Source organism: Mauremys reevesii, linkage group 8, assembly GCF_016161935.1.
Source record: "Mauremys reevesii isolate NIE-2019 linkage group 8, ASM1616193v1, whole genome shotgun sequence".
Taxonomy (NCBI): domain Eukaryota; kingdom Metazoa; phylum Chordata; order Testudines; family Geoemydidae; genus Mauremys; species Mauremys reevesii.
In genome coordinates, this window is record NC_052630.1 from 57,152,160 (window position 1) to 57,172,322 (window position 20,163).

Sequence of the window (20,163 nt, forward strand, 5' to 3'; positions counted from 1 at the left end):
TGATCAAACAATTCCACAAACTAGAACAATTCACAAACATGAGCAAACATCTTCTCTATAATAACAATATGCAGTGAGGCAAAACTTCCTTTTCACTAGAGAATTGATTTTGATGCTACATTACCTAAGAAACGCACACTAATTGCTTATAAACAAGCACACCTTCCTTTAGTACTGTGATCTCCTTTAAAAGCTCCCTCTTTCTTTTCTCTCCTCCAAACGTAAATTATAAAACAAATCTTCCCCCATTACCAGCTATATCTTTATAAAACATGCAAAAAGTGTATCTTCAAAATGGCAGAGTTTTAGCCTTGTGGCAAAAGAATATTTTTCTGTTACACTTGGAGATGCAGGTTTTCCATGAACTGTGATTAGAAAAAGATTGAATACAAATTCTTTGGCTCCTGGCCCGTGTTCCCTCTAATTTTTCTCACACATGTGCGGAATGAATTTTATGTGCACCAATATGGAGGTGATGTGTAACACATCACCTCCATGCACATACATTACCATAATTCCTCCACCTCTTCCCCCAGAGTCTGCCACGTTCCTACTCCTCCCCCGTGCCCGGAGCATGCTGTTTGGTGGTGGCTGGGTGGGAAACCCTGGGAGGTAGGCAGAGGAGTGGGGATGCGGTGCGCTGGCTCAGGGGTGGAGGGAGCAGGTAGGGTGAGGGGAGCTTGTCTGCCAGTGGGTGCAGAGCACCCATTAATTTTTCCCCATGGGTGCTCCAGCCCTGGAACACCCATGGAGTCGGTGCCTATGCTTAGTCCATTCTGAAATCTGATCCTCTTTCTCCAGTTCCAGTCTTTATGCCAGGAGCCATACCTTGCTTTTATCTTTGCTTTCCATTGCAGTAGTAAAATGCAATAGACCAGGGGTTCTCACACTTCATTGCACCGCGACCCCCTTCTGACAACAAAAATTACTACAGGATCCCAGGAGGGGGGACCGAAGCCTGAGCCTGTCCAAGCCCCACCACCCCGTGGGGAGGGGGTGGGGAGATGAAGGGGGCTGCAAAGCCAAAGCCTAAGGGCTTCAGCCTGAGGCAGGGGGCCTGTAACCTGAGCCCTGCCATGGAGAGCTGAAGCCCTCGGGCTTGGGCTTTGGCACTGGACCCCAGAAAGTTTAAGCTAGTCCTAACGACCATTAAAATGGGGGTAATGACCCACTTGGGGTCCTGACCCACAGTTTGAGAACCACTGCAATAGACCCTCGCTATAATGCCCTTTGCAATAGTGACCCTATAGTGAACGCGGTCCCTGGATCCCACCTCCAGCCCCATCTGATGTGATGGGAGAGCTGAGAGCTCATCTGGCCCTGGGGAGCCGAGAGCTCCTCTGGCCCCACTGTGGCCAGGGCAGAGGGCTCCTCTGCAGCACTGGGGCTGTTGCGGCTGGGGCAGAGGCCTCCTCTGCAGAGGAGCACTGTCTGCGGCGGCCCCGGGGATGTGGAGGAGCACTCTGCCCCAGCCATGGCCTGGGGCTGGAGGATCTGCCCCCTGCCTCTGCTGTAACAAACACCTGGCTATACTGAACCAAATGGCTTGGATCCTCAGGGGTTTGTTATAGCGAGGGTATACTGGAATGTTCAACTGTATTATACTGCTCAGGTACTAGGTGGCACGGTATGTAAAATACCTCATTGAAAATAATCTCAGCCATACTTGGCAGAACATTAAAGGGCCTTATGATGAACACATCTGGTGTGTAACTTGCTGAGAAGGAAGCTCTGTAGTCAATCCATATCTGGTACAGGAACATGACATGGTGTGAGAAGTAAACTAAGAACAAAAGCAGAACGCGCAAAAACACAAAGGATGCAGACAGAAGGAACAAAGCAACAAAGGCTGTAAAATCTCATCACTATGGTACTCTTCAGTGCTCCAGAGAACTTCAGCTTTGACGCACCTTCAGAATGGACAGACTAGAAGCAGCATTTTGCAAAATTTTGCATTGCAAGCAAGCGCCACAAAGAAACAGGAAAATACAGAAATCTTCTTTAATTTATGCTGTGGGGAAGCAAACAGAGCATATCTTTAAATACTCTGCCTTTACTGAAAGTCACAAAGACAACTATGAAAGGGTTCTGGCTATGTTTGATGAATACTTTATACCTCATAGAAATGTGGTTTATGAAAGTGCATGTTGTCACCAGAGAATTCAAGAACCAGGGGAAAATACTGACTGTTTTGTAGGAGCTCTGCATGCATTGGCTGAAAACAGTGTTTTTTGGGGGGGAATGCAAAACCTGAAAATATCAGAGAGAGGCTCATTATTGAGTTAACAGGTAAAAACATCTCACAGCTACAGGATAATGCACATAACTAATGTATGTTAGCTAGCCCACTGGAAAAACGTAGTGGAGACAAGGAATGTGAGTTTTACAGTGAGGTCAACTAGGTGAGATCAACCATGGATGGGAGGGAGTGCTGACCTCGTCTCACCAAATGCCCTGTCTCCACTTAGGATTTGACAGCGAGGTAACTATCATGTGTTATCTCACTCGTGTGAGAGGGAAACCCAACAAAAAACAATCAACTGATACCACCTTTAGGTTAGTGATGACAAAGCTGCAGACTTGGGTACATTGTGGTAGGGGCGATGAAAGCTAGAGCAACAGCAGTTGCTTCTAAAGGCCACTGTCCCAATAAAACAAGGCAAAGTGAGCGAGATGGCTTGCCTGCCTCAGTTTGTAGGCATATTGGGCAGAAAGAACCCCCCGGCCATGATTAAAAATGTCAGGGGACTGAGGAAGAGCACCCACAGCCCTTGTCCCTCCCAGGGATCTGAACCTGTCTGGGAATGGATGGAGAAAATATAGGATAAACCATTCGGGGGTAGAGCTCACTGGAAAATGGATTTTTGAACCCTTGAGAATTGTTGAGGTTTTTTTAAAAATAAAAGGGTCTCTAATAGGGATGAAAGCCAATATTTCAAAAGTTTTTGTGCAATGAAATTCTGAAAAAAAGTCTTTGTGGGTCAATGAAAATGGTTCCTTTTCATTTCAACCATATTTTATATACAATTTCAAAATAGTCATTTTGAAAGGAAAAACCAAACTTTCCATTTTGAAAGTCTCCTCCCCCCACAACTCCCAGAGGAGGTGCATTTTTGACCCTCCATCCACTCCCAATGGGAATCTGAGTTCTGCCCAGGGCTGCCCATGGACCCCCATTGAAGTCAGTGAGTGCTGTGTGATTTGGTGGACAGACCTTAATATTGATGGCAAAAATAATAATAAAATTATTAACTTTTAAAAAAATACTAAATCATTACAAACTTTTTTCCTCTTTACTGAATATTAATATATAGCTACAAGGAAGCTATAGCCAGGATCCCTGAAAATACGATGCATATATTTAGCTAGTTATAATACAAAATATTAAAGCTAATCGAAGAAATTCCAGGAGGTTTCTGTTTCTATTTTCCAAGGACAAGCAAATATCAAGAAGATAACCTCCTTGGCCATAAAACCATGTAAAACATTCATGTTTTGGGAAGTCAAGTATCAGAGGGGTAGCCGTGTTAGTCTGGATCTGTAAAAGCAGCAAAGAGTCCTGTGGCACCTTATAGACTAACAGATGAATTGGAGCATGAGCTTTCGTGGATGAATACCCACTTCGTCAGATGCATCAGTACATAAGCAAACCTTCACCCAAATCAGGAACACAAGAATGTTATCATTCCAAAAATTGTCATGTAGAATAAACACTTTCAGCTAGATGCTTTCTAAGAGCTATTTAATTTTAAGACTATTTTGAGAGCTAAAAACTGATATAGAAAACAGGACCGTTTGGGGCTTTTGAAAACAGAATTTCATTTTCTGTTGAACTTTGATAAAAATTAAAGGAATATCCCAGAGAATGGACTGAATAAAAAGAAAAAGTTAACCACTAATTTTAGAAACGCTAACTGGGATTTTTCCATCAAGGAAGAACAAAGGCAATTAAAATGTTGCATATTCATTAAACAGACTACATATTCAAAAGCAGAAGGTGTCACCTAAGCCAGTCTCCAATGGAGCCAACAAATAGATGCCAGCAACTAACCCAAATATAAAAAAGTCTGAAGGAGGTTTATGTATCATTTGCATTCTGTCATTTGTGTTGTGGTATTTGATGTTGTCTTTTCCTCTCTCTTTAATACATTGGCCATGGTTAATAATTTTGATTAATTAGCTTGGTCATAATCAGGGTGTCCCCTAAGGTATGTAAAAGAACCTCTGTGACTAAAATAGTAGGAGTCACACGCCTGAGTTGGCAAGAAGAGAAACAATAAGAGCTGTCCTCCCATTTCTTGTTTCTCTAAACTCAATATTTTTAGTAATTTTTAAAATAAAATTTCTTGGTGTCCAACAATTGAAATGACCCCTTTCTACCTCACAGTGATGACTGGCTAGGTAAAAGGGCCAGTATGCTTTAGCCCAGAAACTGGAGAAAATAGCCCAGAAAGTGTAGGAAACCTGCTTCAAAGACTACTTTTAAGAACTGCAGAGTGCCAGCTTCCTGATACTACAGTTTGTACTGTACTTATTGACTGTTTGGTTCTGTGATGTAACATAACTCTTGAGATACTCAGTGGCAGCAGGTGTATCACAACTTGGAGGCAAGCATTAAAGGGTGCTTCAATTGTTAGGCCTTGTAAGTGCTAGCCTTGGTGAGTCCCAGTAGCCCAGGGTTTCTCAAACAGGGGTCGCCGCTTCTGTAGGGAAAGCCCCCGGCGGGCCAGGCCAGTGTGTTTATCTGCCCCGTCCACAGGTCTGGCCGATCGCGGCTCCCACTGGCCGCGGATCGCTGCTCCGGGCCAATGGGAGCTTCTGGAAGCAGGGCGGGCCAAGGGACTTACTGGCCACCACTTCCAGCAACTCTCAACACTAGGATTTCTTGTGTTTTTGATTTCATGAACTAAGTAAGTTTAAAAAGCTGATCGTTGTATGTAATACAAAGAGGCAATAAAAATCTTTGTAGTAGGCAGGACTGCTGTATTTATTGGATCATGTAGTAAATAGAAACACAGTTGCCATGATAGTCATTGATGCATTTGATACAACATTAAATGAGCTCTGAATGGGCGTACTTTTATAAATTGGAAGAAATCATCTAGTCTACCATCTACACTGTCCACTCCAGAGTTTAAATAGCCCCAGGTAAGCAAAGAGAGAGGGCCAAATTGAAATCTAGTGGAAATTAGTCAGAATTCAGGTCTAGGATATTTTTCAGCAATATTTCTATTTTAATCTGTCTCCCCCTATATATGACCCTTCCCAATCCTTTTTTAATGTTGCCACAATAATTGATTTTTATCTTTAATATTGTTTGACTAATTATATTGGGCTCCACCTTCCTATTAGTACCGGTATAACACCACTGATTTCAAAGGAGTTACTCTTGATTTACAACTCTAGAGGTGAATGGAGGATAAAGACCATTGTATTTTAAATTGTCCTGCTGCAATTAATTGGGTGTATATGGATGCCTCATGATCAAAGTTATTTATATGAAAATAAATATTATGGAAGGATCTCCCTGCATCTTGAAGTTTAGGAATGAATCCTTCCACTAATTTTACTGAAGAGCACTATCTAAAGTTGCTGTGAAGGACTAACTGAATAATGTAGTGTGATTTATGAAACACTTCCATTGTATCTTATCAAAGATTCTGACATGAAAACATGTCCAATGGTAGTTTTTGGAACAGTGTGTTCATAAGAGAGAAAATACTTATAATTTTTCACTAAAACAATATGAAAGGAAGTACAGCATCAGCGTTATGATTCAAACTAGAATAATTTGTAGCTGTTGTAGCTGTGTTCATCCCAGGACATTAGACAGACAAGGTGGATGGGGTTACATCTTTTAGTGGACCAGTTTCTGTTGGTGAGAGAGACAAGCTTTTGAGCTTATACCTAAATAACTCTGTGTAAGCCCAAAAGCTTGTCTCTCACCAACAGAAGTGGGTCCAAAGTTAGACATTTAAATAAAGATTAGACACTGATTGTTCAAAGATTCTGAGCTTCTGGTGCCCCCATTGACTTCAGAGTACAGAGATTTCAGTGGGAGCTCTGGGTTGTCCACACCTCTGAAAGACAGGCCACTTATTTAGGTGCCTAAATATAGATTTAGTGTGCTGGATGGAAGTATTCTACCTTTACTATATATAATATATATATAAAGTGGCAAATTGCCAGCACTACTATGATGGTCTCACACATTCTCTTCTTGGGGGGCGCGGGTTCAAGGTGCCACTTCTTGCCCCTGAACTTGGATATTAACTGCCCCACTAGTGTCCTAGAGGAGGGGAGTGGAGAGGGAGGGACCCAGGCCCACCCTCTACTCCAGGTCCCAGCCCAGGGGCCCTAGGGATAGCGATAAACCACTTGAACTAGCAGTTCCTTCCCCTGGGCTACTTCCCTCTCCTGCCCTTCAGCTTGTGCGGGCTGTCTGCCCTCCCTCTGCACAAGCCAGGTGTCCCTTTACCTAGGGTCTTGGTCATCTTGGCCCACTGCAGCACTTCTCCAAACTTTCCTCTGCTTCCCTTCAAACTGTTCTCTGCTCCAACACCAATACACTCTGCTCCAACTGCTCCCCATGTCTGATTGATAAACCCCCTCTGCTTCTCAGGTGACTGGCTTCAGGTGCTCTAATTGGCTTCAGATGCTTTAATTAATCTGTAGCGAACTTTCTTCCCTCTACAGGGAACAAGGCTCCCTTCTAACCCTCTCCTGCTGCCCTCTGGCCATGCTGTATCACAATATATATACATAGGCGGCAGGTTATATATTTGTGCGGTGCCCGGGCTCCAGGAATATTCAGGGCCGGGTGCCCTGCTCCAGCAATAGTTGGAGCTGGGTCTCTCCCACGGCCCTGCCTGGATCGGGCCCCGGGCCCCGCAGGTCTCCCCCCGCCGCCGCGACCCTGCCTGGAGCAGGTCTCAGCCCCTGCCTGCCACCCCCTCGCGTGTCCCCCCACCCACCTCCGCCGCGTCGCGTCGCGTCCCTGCCTGCTCTGTGCTGCCGGAGGGCTCCCAGCAGAACTGCTGTCTGCTGCTGCAGGGTCCTAGTGCCTGCCCTCCACTAATGGCAAGGCAGGCTGCCCTTACCCTGAGCCTCTCCAACGCCCCCAGGGCCGGCTCCAGACCCCAGCATGCCAAGTGCGCGCGTGGGGCAGCATTTTAACGGGAGGGCGGCAGGCGGGTCCGGTGGACCTTCCGCAGTCATGCCTGTGGGAGGTCCAATGGAGCCGCGGGACGACCAGACCTCCCACAGGCATGCCTGCAGAAGCTCCACCGTAGGCGCGGGACCAGCGGCACGTCTGCGGGCGGTCCCGTGGAGGCGCGGGACCGGCGCCCGGCAGCGTGAGCGGCACAGCGCGCCGCCCTGCTTGGGGTGGCGGAATTCGTAGAGCCGCCCCTGAACGCCCCAAACCCTCAGCCCCAGCCAGAGCCCTCAGCCCCCCCGCACCCTAATCCTCAGCCCCAGCCCTGAGTGTCCCCGCATCATGAACCTCTCATCCCCCTGCACCCTAATCCTCAGCCCCAGCCAGAGCCCTCAGCCCCCCGAACTCTAATCCTCTGCCCCAGTCCTGAACCTCCCCCCACAGCATGAACCCCTCATCCCCAGCCAGAACCCTCATCCCCCTGCACCCTAATCCTCAGCCCCAGCCCTGAGCACCCCCGCATCATGAAACCCTCATCCCCCTGCACCCTAATCCTCAGCCCCAGCCAGAGCCCTCATCCCCCCACACCCTAATCCTCAACCCCAGCCCTGAGCCCCCCCACAGCATGAACCCCTCATCCTCAGCCCCAACCCTCATCCCTCTGCACCCTAATCCTCTGCCCCAGCCCTGAGCCCCCCGCAGCATGAACCCCACATCCCCAGCCAGAACCCTCATCCCCTCACACCCTAATCCTCTGCCCCAGCCCTGAGCCACCACATCATGAACCCCTCATCCTCAGCCTCACCCCACACCCCAAACCTCTGCCCTAGCCCTGAGCCCCTCCTGCATCATGAACCCCTCAGCCCCAGCCAGAGGCCTCATCCCCCCACACCCTAATCCTCTGCCCAGCCCTGAGCCCCCCCGCAGCATGAACCCCCCACCCCCAGCCCCACAGCCCTCACCCCACAGCCCCACCCACCTCCCTAGCCCTGAGTCCCCCCGCATCATGAACCCCTCATCCACAGCCCTCACCCCACAGCCCAACCCTCTTCCCTAGCCCTTAGCCCCCTCCTGCATCATGAACCCCTCATCCTCAGCCCCACAGCCCTCACCCTGCACTCCCTCCTATCCCCAAACTCCCTCCCCCTTCCCACACACCCCTTCCCAACCCCAAACTCCATCCCAAAGCCTGCACCCTTCACCCCCTCCTGCACACCCACCCCCTGCCCCAGCCCAGAGCCTGCACCCAGCACCCAAACTCCATCCCAAAGCTTGCACCCTGCACCTCTCCTGCACCCTAATCCCCAGCCCAGGATCTGCACCCCAGACCTCCCCCGTTGAGTCCCCTCCCAGAGCCTTAGGCAGGTGGGGGCGGAGTTTGGGGGGGCGGGTTCTGGGCACCACCAAAATTTTTACAAACTTGCCACCCATGTATATTATTCTTCTCTTATGCTGATAATGGTGAAAACAGATGAATGATTAATGTAATACTAAGCACTGTGAGATCAAAAATAAAGCATTTAGCATTGTAATGTAGGATTAATGAATGCAAACAATGATCAATATTTTGTAGTGGGAAAGCACAATACATGTAGTAATGGTAGCATTTCATTCCTGAAAAATAACTGTTTATAGTGACTAAGTGTGCAATATTAAACCATGGATTGTGTAACTATGACAAATTTTTGTGTGTGGTTTATTAGATAGAACAGAGTTCCTGGATTATGTCTTAGGAACAATGACTTCTGATCAAGTGATTATTTTTGTCATGATAAAGAATAGTGGAAAAAACCTTGTAGATTGTGCACAGGGTCATTGACACAATATCATAGCAAAAGTGTGCCACCCCTGCAACATTATTAGCAGGCTGGAACTTTCAAAGGGAATTAAGGTGAATTCAGTGGGATTTGTGTGTCTAACTCCTTGAGGCGCCTTCGAAAATCCTTGCCTTAAGTACTGCAACACACTAAAAATATGTGGATGCCAATCTCTGCTCACCCTTCTCACATGAATAGTCCCACTGAGTTCAATGAGACAAATTATGGAAGGTGGATACATGGCATTATTTTATCATCAGTTTCTAAGCTGCTGTCTTAATTGATGTCAATAGGGCCCTGTGTTCAAAATGTATAGTGTGACTTGGCCCAAGATTTGGCTTCCAGTCCACTGTCTTCTGTCTGCTAGCCACTTGTGCTAGATTCTTCAGAGAGGCATAAAACTTTATAATGTATCTAAATGTTCAATAATACACAATTAGGGAGAATGACTTCCTGAACCCAGCTGCGGATCAGTTTTGTTCTGAATCCAGGGCAATTGATAAAACGTAAGTGCGACTCTAGATGCTATTCTTCTTCATATCCATGTCTAGTAGTTATTTGCATTATGATGGCTACAGCTCTGATTACACAGTTCTTGCTCCAAAGAGCTTACCATATAAATAGACAAGAAAGAAAGTGTGGGTAAAAAGAAAGCATTATCCACATTTTACAGGTGGGAAACTGAGGCACAATAATTACTTGACATGCCCAAGGCCACACAGGGAGTATGTGGCAGAGCGCAGAGCTGAACCTAGGTATCCTAGGTTTCAGTCCAGTGCCTTGGCAACAAGATCACCCTCTTCTTTCTTTGGATCTTTGATGGTTCCTACAAGGACATTCAAAAATAGAAGGTCTGTGGAGAAAGATAGGTGTTTGGGGGAATTGCAAAAAAGAAGGGAATTTAGCGAAGTCAGTGGGGCTATATGTGAGTGCAAGGATCTGAATTCAGGACTGAGGCCTAAGAAATCAGCTGCATATGAAGGTATTTCACAACAAGCTTCTGGTATAAAATATTGCATGGTAGCATGTATATTCAGAAATTGCCATTTTATGTCTTTTTTGTGATGAAAAATATTCAATAATCTTTCTCCAATTTTACCTTGTTTTTATCTTTTTTAAAAACTTTTTATTAAAGCAAAGTTACACTAAAATGTTAACATACTACGTCATACAGTACTTATTACTTATTTAGGCTCAGGTCAATATTCAAAGAACCTGGCTAAAGATTCTGCCTTGCTGGCTAGGGAGTTGTCCTCCACTGAGTATAGTAAAAAGAATGACCAAATTTCTAAGTGCCTATTCTCCTTTTGGCACTTTTCTTGTGTAAATATTGGGTATGAAAGCTTGTCTGTTACAAGAACAGTCCATATTTTACTAAACCACGGTTTCATAGGAGGAGGAATCTCATTATTCTACTAATGTGTTGTACAAAGTCTAGCTGCTAAAACAATAAAAAATAAATTAATTCGTTTCTCTGCTTAAAATGCAGATCTTTCACTGGATCATTAAGTAAAAAGCAGTCTGGATGAAAACATAGGAGAGGAATTTGGACAAAGAAATTGATCTGGGTGAGTGGGGTCTCTATATAGGAAAGGAAATACACATACTGGAGATGTGTAACTCATAAAGGGAATTTTTTAAAAATTACTGTATAGTAAGTCAAGAGCCATTGCATTTTTGTTACTAGGAAGGTGAGCTGCTTAAGGAATTGCAGGGAAAGGGGGAAACATATTTACTTCTCTTTTTAATAGTGTAGTTATATAATAGATGTATTAAACACTTGAAATCATACATAAACTATTCATAAATTTAATACAGTGGCCCCAAAAGATACTGCATGGGATTGTAATATCTATCACACTTACAACTTGTGATCATTAAGATACCATGGCACGTCTTGCAAGAGTAGTGCTGTTCAGCCAGGTTTGATCTCAGAGCAACCAAGATATGCCTCTTGTCATATCTACCAGAATAATAATAGCAATTTAGGTTAAAACGCTTTAGCCCATGGCAATGTTTTGCTTCTGGATCCATGTGTCTGCACACTTTCTTCTCCCATTTCAGTGTGAGAGGGGGAAATAAAGAAACTACATGTGAAAATCTTGGAAGTGTCTTCTGAGTTCAAGGAAGCCATTAGTCAGGACAGAAGTATTTGTGGTCCTGGTACATAAAAGTTCTAAGTTAAATGTGTGCTTCTGAATGAATTCAGAATTCAAACTAGAGTGGTAAATTGGAGAAGCTCTCAAAAGGAGAAAAGGATAATTCAATTTACTTAAATACAACTGGGAGGACTGATGACCCCCATTAAGAACCATTCCCTGTATCTGTGGTCCCCAGAAGGTCTTTGGATATTATGGGTGAGATTTTCAAAAGCACTCAGTATTGGCCAAACTTTGCTCCCATTGAAGGAAACAACTGATGTCCAATTGACTTATTTAATAGATGTAGGCCTACTCTGAGTGCTCTTGAAATCATACCTTGTATAAAGGAATCCAGCCAGAAGTTAATATTATCATTATTTGTGTGTGTGTGTGTGTGTGCACGCGCGCACATGCGTGTCCTCACATATATGTATCTATACAATGGTAGTACTCAAAGACCCTAATTGGAATGTGGCCCTATTGTGCTGGGTGTTGTACAAATGGAAAAAGAGAGATCCTTGCCCTGAGAGAGTTGCAATCTAAGGTAATTAGTGGTAGAACCAGTGGTAAGGGGGCCAAAGGGAAGTACTTTTTTATACACTGCATAAATTTTTGCCAAGATTAGGCTGATGTTGGTTAGATCCAAAGGGGTCAGGTAGAAGTAAAATTGAGATCTTGTTGATAAGACCATGTTGGAGACAGAATTTTATTTGAGGTAGCCTGTTGTGAGTAACTGGTGAAAAGACAACTTTTGCCTTAAATGACTTTGAAAATAAAGTGACTACATGAAAAGGGCTATGAGTAAAGTCCCATCCATTTTGTTCCACTTTATTGTTGAACTCCATAGAGCTAAATGAGGTTAAGTAGCTCTGTGTGAGTAGGGGAGATTTCTGCTGTTGCGTATTGTTGTTGTGTTTGTAATGTAATAAGCACATGTTGCAAAATGTACCTGTGATGCTGGTAGGCCAGATGTCAGTTCTTGCCCAGGCTGCAGGTATAAGCTAAGAACTGACAAACTCATAGCTGGAGACCAGACCAGTTCACCTGCATGTTAGTTTTGCTCAAAATAAATGTTGGTTTCTTATAAGAATATACTTAGTGTTTCGACTCCATGAAGTGCTCATGAGTTGCTGCATGCATTAATCTCACTTGCAATGTCTGTGATCCACGCTATAAGAAAATATGTGAACTCAGGCATGGGAATTGTCCCCTCTCTCTGCCCATCCAGAAGGACTATCAAAATCAGATTGGGCCATCAGGGAACATCTCAATACAAAGAATTGGTTAATGGCGCTATCAGACCTGTGAAATGCTACATTGCAAGGAAGCTCATCCTATAGACTTGGAAGCTGAATGAAGAAAATAAAAACAGTCACAGGAAGATTTTCCATCTCTCTCTTTGCTGTTTTGAACTCTGCCAGGGCCAGAGACTAAACTGCGACAAAGATCCTCAGGTGTTACCCCTGGGTCTGCCCTGAAAGACACTTTGAGTTGACAGATCACTACAACTGTGTCACTCTTTGGATTTAGATGGTAAGTTTGCTTGCTGTCTTATTCCTTTTTTCCTGGTTAATAAGCCTTTAGATAGTTTGTTACAGGATTGGCTACAGGTGTTGTCTTTGGTGTAAGATCTAGAGTACCAATTGACCTGAGGTAATTGACCGGTCTCTTGGGACTGGAAATAACCTGAATGTTATGTGATTTTTGGTGTAAGTGACCATTTATCACTAAGTCAATTTTGTTTGGGTGGCAAGCTAGAATTTGGAGAGTCGAAGGGGACAGTCTGTGACTCCATGGTAAGACTGGTACAGTGGCTTGATGAAATCTAATTATACAACACTCCACCAGTTTGGGTGTCTGCCTTGTTTTTGACAGTCTGCCCTGATGTAGGCATTCATGGTCATGAGCCATTCCAGACTGCGTGACAGTACCTATTTAAGAAATATGTATATTTCCATGCTGAATATCATTGCATGGTTTTGTTTCATGTTGACTGCTCCATAAGTATTTTTACAACATTAAAATCATTTCCCTGAGTTTAAGAATCCCATTGACAGTTGTGAAATGATTATGTTGTATACATACCATGAGACACTCACATCTTTAGAAAAATAGTCATGAAGAGTAGGCAAGAAAGAAAGAAAAATACCATCTCTCAAGAGGCTGATTAGTGAAGAACCTAAAATAATTGTCATTAACCAAAATAATTACATTGCCAAGAGAGATCCTTGCCCTGAGAGAGTTGCAATCTAAGGGTTATGGTTGTATAGTGCATGCCTTATATCAGCTTTGTCCAGTCATTGGCTTTTCCTTCCTCCAATAGAATATTTCACTATTACTGTTGCATAGAATTATACAGGCTAGTGGTAGAAGTCCTGTTATATGATCTAATTCCTTCCCCTGACCCAGCCCGGTAGTCCCCACCCTGTAGCCTCTATTGTTTTATTGATTTAGTCAGAAATTCTCTGTGGCTTAACCGTTAATCACCCATTTTCTACTCTAACTTGTCTTGGTCCTAGAGTAAAATTTTCCAAAGGCCCTAAATGACGTTGGAGCGTAAAGGCTTGCCTACGTGTCAGTGTAATGCACTTTGTGTGTGTTTGTCTGTGTGTGTGATTTCTCAAGTGCACGAATAAGTTTTACATTTTATTACTCCATGTAGACTCTGCTGGTGCACACTAAAGGTTCCCTAATGTGCTTTAACATAGAGCTGTTTGAAACAGTATGATGTTAAAGTGCACTAGGGAACCTTAAGTGTGCACCCACAGGTCTACACAGACCAATTAACGTATAACATAGTAGTGTGCTTTAGAAATCGTACCTCCATAGAGTTCAGTACTCCTCTGTGTAGACAAGTCCAAAGTCCCATATTCAAAAGTGATTTAGGTGCTTAGTTTTAGCCCTAGAAAGTTGTTGAGATTTAGGCTCCTAAGTGCCAAGTCACTTTGGAGGGAGAGAGGCTCCTATGTCTCTTGGGTGCTTATGAAAATGTAACCCTTTGCTTTTTTTGTTGAGTACTTTACCTGTAGAGGATTATGTGGTTTGGGATATGGTTGTCTGAGACAAACTATCTGTTCATATGACATCTCCACAATTGTCATCAGCAGAGTTGCTACAACATCCCAGTTTAATTCACAGTGGGCTGCTGGCAGGGCATTTCCCAAGAGATTCTTGAACTCGTACTCTTGGTCCATCAAATTGGTATTTGTTGACCTTTGAAGCATGCTGCAAGACTCATCTGTTTTGTTTGACTTTGTTTGAATGTGTGGGTTGAAGGATGTGATCATTGTTTTAAGGATCTTTATCCCTGAGTTTTGCATATTTTTATGTTTGTAAACTAGATTACAACCTTGAGTAGGATTTTCTGATATAAACTAGAATAATTTGGTACCATCAGACATTTCAGACTCAGTCTAAATAGAACTGAATGTAATGATGGAAAGCATTGTTATGGCAGGCTTTACCTGTGACACTGTTACATGCAGTCTTCCAAAATCTTTTTCCTACCATGCAAGCAAGATTTGATTACTGGGAAGACATGCTGGGTTGTGTCAGGAATCAGGGCCTGCAGCACAGCTAGTCTTGAGGCAGCCACATAAGTATAGCTGGCCTGCAGCAGGTAACCTGACTGGCTGCAGAGGCCAGCAGACTGGCTTTTCAGCCAGCCATCAGCAGCAGCAGCTTGTTGGCTCCACAGTGCTCATGCCCACCACTGTGCCTGCTCCTCTGTTACCTTGTTCATGATGCTCCAGCCTTGCATCCAGCCTCACCCCTGTCCTGCCCCTGTCTTGAACCCCCTCCTTGCTCTCTACCCTGTTTGCTCCAGTTCCTCACCTCTGGTTTGACCTTTGGCTCTGGCTCCTGACTATGGACCCCAGGTCAACCCTAGCCTCTGGTAGCCAGTTTCTGCCTTCTGGTTTTACCTTTGGCTTAGGCTCTCGATGACTGACTATGGCACCGACCCCAGCTACTAGGCCTGCTGTTGGTTGGTTTTAGGTTATGCAAGGCTTTTATGTGGAGGCAGTTTCGGGTGAGAGGGAGCTGTGTGAGCAGCAGGAGAGTCTTGGGCTCTGATTAGAGTAAATTCTTGAGGTAAATTCCCTTGGAAACACTCATGGGTTGAGATTCCTGAAAGAAGGATTGTCCTGGATGCCATTTGACCATCTCATTTCAGGACTGCTATATATGTATAGGTAAAGCGTGTTACAATTAAAGTATACTCAGTCACTTCTTTGCTCTGAAGTCAACCTAAAAGGACCTGGACAGCTACTACTGCTTGGCAGCAGGGCCACAGTGGTATTCAGAATGAGACTCTGGTGTCAGAAGAATGGGTAACAATATTAACCAGATTGGAAAAGGAAACACGCTCCAGTCTGTGACAACGGGAAGGAAAGCCTGTGCCAATGGAAAGAGGAATACCATTTTGTGTGTATGTGTAATGCTGACAGACCCCGGTTGTTGGCGGGTGGGCTCGAACCTGGGACCTCTGAAGCTTAGTGCATGAGCTAAAAGCCACATGGCTCTTAGCTAAGGCTGTAGCAGACTCATTAATCTCTAAGTGGTCTCAGTGCCACAAGAGGGGGACAGAACACACCCACAAGGTATGTGGGTTACATATGCTTCCCACTTCTTCCCAGCCCATGTAAGCCCAACCCTGGGAGCAAAGTAAGATTCCAATTACATAAAGGTGGGAAGCGATGGGTAGGGAGAGAAGGCTAGGCTCATCTGGATTCTTTCCTTCTTCCTACTACCCAAACGAATGAGGGAAAGCAATGCATGTGATTGCAATCAGGCTGTATTAGCCTGTGTTGCTTCTCCTTCCATATTATGAAACCACTGCTTTAAAAGCTGGGGGCGGGGGGAGGGAATTGTGGTGGCAGGATCCCTGGAAATACTACTCCTCTGCTTGCATGAAGATGCTAGTATCCTGCAGATCTTCTGAGAACCTTAAATCTCAGAGGAGCCTCATATTAAATAGGCCAGACCCCCAGCTTCTTCCCTCTTAGAGCAAACCAGGCTTATTCTCCCGATGAAAGGATTCAAAGAAAACTCCTTGAGTTTCAGACTGGTGGAGTTTCCCTCCCCTTTGTGGGTTATTTACCTGTAGGGGAGAATGGAACCCTAAGATTATGAAAACAAGACAAGTTGTAGTACTTAATTTTTTTTTGTTACAGACTAATTGTTACATTGCATAGTGTTTTCAATAAACATCCAGCAAATTAAAAAAAAATCAGTGTATGTATGTTTGTTTGCATGGAAAATTTAGATTAGTCTTTTTATATAATTGTATAATTTTGCTGTAAAAATAAAGCAATTTGTAGTAGCTACTGTTAAGAGGAAGTAATTAAGTATATAGAGAACCATGTTGCAAAGATATGGAATGCAAAAGTAAAATTTCTTCTCAGCTATTGCAGCATTTTGTTGATGATGTATTGCTCAAGCAGATTGTGAAAGAGCTGTTTAATGAAGTTCCCAGTAACGCTGATGATCCAGTGATAATTCACTGAAACTATTAAAATTCTACAATGCGGAATAAGATCTTATTTTCTGAAGAGAAGTGTATTTAAATTGGTGCAACCTTTTAAAATAGCCAGAAAGGAGTGTGGGACAGTTTTGCCAACTTCCTTTCTCTCCTACAAAAAAGTTCTTTTCAGTATTTTAAAATGTTTCACATGCTTTTTAGAACAAGATGTTTCCACTGAATGTGTGATTATTAGCCTCTTAATAGCCATCTGACCCTCCATTCCCTCCCCTGCCCCACAGAATTAGAGTTATTTGAGAATGTGGGCCCAGATCCATAGCTGGTGAAAAGCAGATGACCTGGCCTGTAATCTAATGCTGAGAGAAGGAAACTGAATCGGAAATTCATTGTTCTATATGGAACTCTGCTACATAATCACCATTGCCTTAAGTAACTCCACCAACATCTGTCCCTAAGTCTGCTAGTCTATAAATAGAACTTACCTACCTGCCAAGACTGCGAGAATGGATGTTTTGGAAAGCACTTTAAGCAGGGATGCTGGAACAATTTATATAGTGGGGGTGCTGCCGTTAACCCAAACTGTAAACCTTGCATATGATGGAAACCACTTCAAGCTGGGGGTACAGCAGAACCCCCAACACCCTAGTTCCAGCACCTATGCTTTTAAGATCATTAGATGAGGTACAGTATAATGATTTGTTTGCAGGTTTAACATTTTGTTCACAAGCTGTCTTCATTCTATGGTACATCCAGATTGATTTGAAGTCTAATAATAAAAATATTTAGCTATACTGAAGCTCAGTTTTGTTTCCCAAGGCACTGCTGAACTTTTGGAATTCCAAATTCAGAGTGCACTGAAGGATCATCATCCATTTTTTCCCCTACAACTGCATGGCTATAGAGGATGTTGCTAACTTGTATTGAGGGAGAGGGTATAGTTCAGGTTTCCACCCTAACTATATTTCAGATTGAAAGGGTGTTAACAATCACTACACTTAGCACATAGCTACATAGTTTTAAATTCCTTATTATATTATACATATTCTAATAAAACAGGCTACGATTTTCAAAGGTGACCTTAGGTGGCTTGATTTTCAGAAAGTGTCGAGTGCTAACTACTGCCCAAAGTACTGTGGGGATGGGTGGGTGTGTGTCTTCTTTACTGTTCATATAAACCTGGTTGGTTTATCATGCATGTGTTTTCCCAAATTAATGCCATGTTCCTTTTCCCCTTAACAGAATTTTCTTTGTTATACACACAGATTCAAGGCTTGTGAGAGGGGAACTGTTGCCCATGGTGGGTGCCCAGGGAAGGTATTTAGTTTTTCCCAGGCATCTGGGTTGGGACTTGAGCTGGTAGTTGTTAATTTTAAAAGGAACCACTAGACATTGGAAACAGGTCTTTTGGGCTGTCAACAGCACCTGGCAGAAATCAGGCTCTTCAAAGTGACTCAAGTTGGGTCCTCAAGTTGAAGCTCCTCAAATCACTAGTTGCTTCTGAAAATCTTGGTCAAATTCTGGTAATCTGCAGTTAAGGCTTCTAATTTTAGGTTTTAACTGATAAAACACTGATGAAAATACCTCGAATTCAAAAAAATCACTGTTTATCCAATAAGTGCTGGAAATAGCTGCTTGTATCTCAGGGCTTGTTTATACGGAGCAGTAATGTGGACTACAGGGCTACATTTTCTAAAGCGCATAAACATATTGGGCATTAATTGGTTCATGTAGACTCTGTTGGTATGCCCTAAAGGTTCCCTAGTGTGATATCTGTAGTGCTGTTTGAAACAATGCTATGTTAAAATGCACAAGAGAACATTACAACATGATTACTCATTACAGTATATACAAAGAGAGCCCTGAAAAACTTCAGTTTTTGGATAGTGACATCAAAATTGCTAAAAAATTGCTTAAAATAAATTCTGAAAACAGAAGCCCTATCTTTAGTTAAGAGATCCACCAATTCCACACTGCCCAGCTGATTTTGTTTGATTTTATTCAGCTGAGATCTTGCATAGCTGTGAATAAATATGCTGTTCAAGAAGCAGGAGAGGAGACACCTGGTAAATGGCTGTGGTTCGTGTAGTGCGGAGGTGGGTTCAGGGCATAGAAATGTGGGAGGCTGGCTGTGTTTCTGTGAGCTGGACATTTCCCTGTGTAGCTAATCAGTATGGTGGAAGAGGGTGTTGATGTACGGTGAGATCTCACCGTGCATTGAGTGATCTCCAGGAAAGTTTCCAGGAGGTACTCAGTAATCCTTTGCCGAAGGTTCCTTGGCAGAGCAGCTCTGTTCCTTCCCCCATTGTAGGAAACTTTCCCATGCCGTTTGGTACTCACTTGCGCAGGGACCAAAGTGGAACATAGGCAAGCAGCATAGGGAGCTGGGTGGAAGCCACAAGCATGTATTAGACATACCCTTGTTTCCCTGCTTAACCTTAGCAGTGAGATATCTGCTAGCATGACTCTCTGCCTGTGGAAAAGTGTGGGCGAGTTTTAGAATTTTTTCCCTAGGTGACTGTGTAGTAGGAAGAGAACCTGAGACATAAGCCCTTATATTAGAGGCCTTGTATTAGAGGCAAGACTTGCTCACACAATCTGTTAAGAACGGGGCTGATATTGCAGAAATACACATTCCAAAGAAGTGCTAAGCACAGAGTACTCACGCAAACACATCCCGATATCAAGTGGTACCAGAACATCCCGATATCAAGGATGGTACAAAAACATTCCCCAAAGATAACAGGAACACAATGACACCTCCTAAAAGATAAGGTCAGGATGACAGTACATAATAGGAATGTTTTAATCAAACCAACATGTACAAGACAACTAGCCATGTCAGGGGGCAGTAACTAACTATGTCAGAGGCAGTGCTAACTTGTTTGTATCACGGTATAAAGATGTATCTCAGAGGGAGTATCTTTGTCCAGCTGAGGAGGGAATGGAAAGTCCTACTATTCACTGAGCTGCGTCGATTGTCATGGGCTTAGTATCCTTGTAGAGTCTGCCAGGTGCGATTACCCTGCTTTGTCAACAATAAACCTGGTCTGGTGCCTTCGTACCTTAATGGATCTTGCCTGGAGGTACTGAGCTCCTCCAATGCAGAGAAAAGAGAACGCGAGGATTGGTGCAAAGCCGAAAGGCAGGGCAGAATAGAAAATCAGGAGTTTGTTAAGGATGCTACTGAGCAGATGATAAAAGTAATGGAGGAGCAAATGCAGATGTTGAAGTCCTTAATAATGCTGCAGACTGAGCAGATCCATGCCCGCCCCCCCTGCAGCACAGTCAGAACTCTTCTCCATGAACTCTTCTCACCCCAACTCTGCCCACACAGTCCTTTCCACTTTCCAGGACTTCTCGGTTTCCCCTCCACTCCACCCCCTTGGATAACTTTCATAATGATAGCTGGACCTGGGAAATGTGCATGAAATAGTGGACAGCTTTGCAGAAATGGGTTTCCCTAACTGTGGAGGGGCTGAGTTGGTGCCATCTCACCCATACCCTTATGTTCTCAGGGAGGCCATGTAAAAACCGTATTAGGATGAGTGTGTCTATGATCTCCCCCAC

The 20,163-nt window shown here is 43.9% G+C and overlaps 1 protein-coding gene and 1 pseudogene across 1 annotated transcript in view; one reads left to right on the plus strand and one right to left on the minus strand.

Moving 5' to 3' along the window:
- The window catches only part of PLA2G4A (phospholipase A2 group IVA), a 368,660-nt gene that overhangs the window by 108,159 nt on the left and 240,338 nt on the right, over nucleotides 1-20,163 (plus strand). The gene's annotated exons all lie outside the window — the stretch shown is intronic.
- Nucleotides 1-20,163, minus strand: part of LOC120370305 — a 109,173-nt pseudogene that overhangs the window by 88,815 nt on the left and 195 nt on the right.